We start from the raw sequence: 1,423 nt of genomic DNA on the forward strand, positions 1-1,423 counted from the left end.
GGATTACAGGTGTCTTTCATGGTGCCCAGCATACATATGTTTTTAAAAACAAAATTAGGATTATACCATGTATACTATTTTGTGTACTTATTATTTTCACAAACACTTCCCTGTATCCTCACCTAGTTTTTGTGAATATGTTAATGTACTCAGTGATGTTGATGAAGTATGTTATTTACTTAGCCTATCCATTGGAGTGTGTGGAGAAAATCCAAATATCAGATATGACTGTGATGATCATATTGATTAAGAATTCAACTTTGAGCTGGGCAGGGTGGTGCACTCCTGTAATCTCAGCTGCTCAGAAGGCTGAGGCAGGATGATTGCAAGTTCAAAACCAGCCTTAGTGACTTAGGGAGGCCCTAAGCAATTTAGTGAGATCCTGTCTTTAAACAAATAGGCCTGGGATGTGACTCAGTGCAGTGAGTTTAATCTAGGTTCAATCTCTGGTACCAAAAAAAAAAAAAGAAAAAAAGTTCAACTTTGAGAAGCACCTCTCACCCGTGCAGACATGAAATCCAGCTGAGGCAAGTGGTTCTCCTGGAGAAGGGAAATGGGCAAAATCAATGTCAAATAACTGGGAAAAGCATTTGGAAGGAGACCAATTAGCTTTAAGGCTTTAGGTATTCTGCACCTTGGCCTTTTGGCGTGGCAACCACCACCAACCTCAACTAGGGCAGAGCTTCTAGCCTCCAAGTCTTTGCACGACGTCACTTAGGCTGTTGCAGTTGGCTCTGTCCTCTCCATCTGGCTGCCCTTGGCTGCTCTACCCACCGGGCCGGATAGGTGGCCCCAGGGGGTTCCTTAAAGTCCTTTTTATAGGGCGTGCTTCCTAACACAGGACAAGGCCAGGAGGGGCTCTGGTCAAATGCCGGGAATTCAGGTCTTCCTTGCCTACAGCGTCTGAAGCAGGGGTCCCCTTCCCTTATTTCCACCTAAGTCTTCTAATTATGCCCCTCTCAACACTTATCATATTTTGTCAACTAGCTGTTTCCTTGAGTCTTGGAGCCCGCCGCGATTTTGGTGGCCGCTGTACTCCTCAGGCTTGGCACGTAGTGGGTAGGGTCCATACAAGTTTGTGAAATGAATGAGGAGAAACACCTGTGGAGACACCAACGCAGAGCACACAGCGAAGAGAGGGCACAGACTTTGTGCGCACGGGAGTGGGAGGACCCGGGACTGCAGGCGGAGGCGGGGAGCGGGGACGTATCCTGGGCGGGGCTTAGATAGCCGGGGCGGAGCCTTGGGGCGGGACTGGCGCTTTGGGGCGGGGCTTCGGAGCTTTGGTACAGCCCGCCTGACCGCTCAACTCAGGCTGCGCTTGCTGAATTCCCCCGACTGCCGGGCTCTCTGGCTTCCGTGGCCTCCCGCCCGCGCCGCCTTTAGGGGGCGCCCGCGCTCGTGGCGCCGTAGCTCTGCTGGG

Source organism: Marmota marmota, unplaced genomic scaffold (genome assembly GCF_001458135.2).
Source record: "Marmota marmota marmota unplaced genomic scaffold, marMar, whole genome shotgun sequence".
NCBI lineage: Eukaryota > Metazoa > Chordata > Mammalia > Rodentia > Sciuridae > Marmota > Marmota marmota.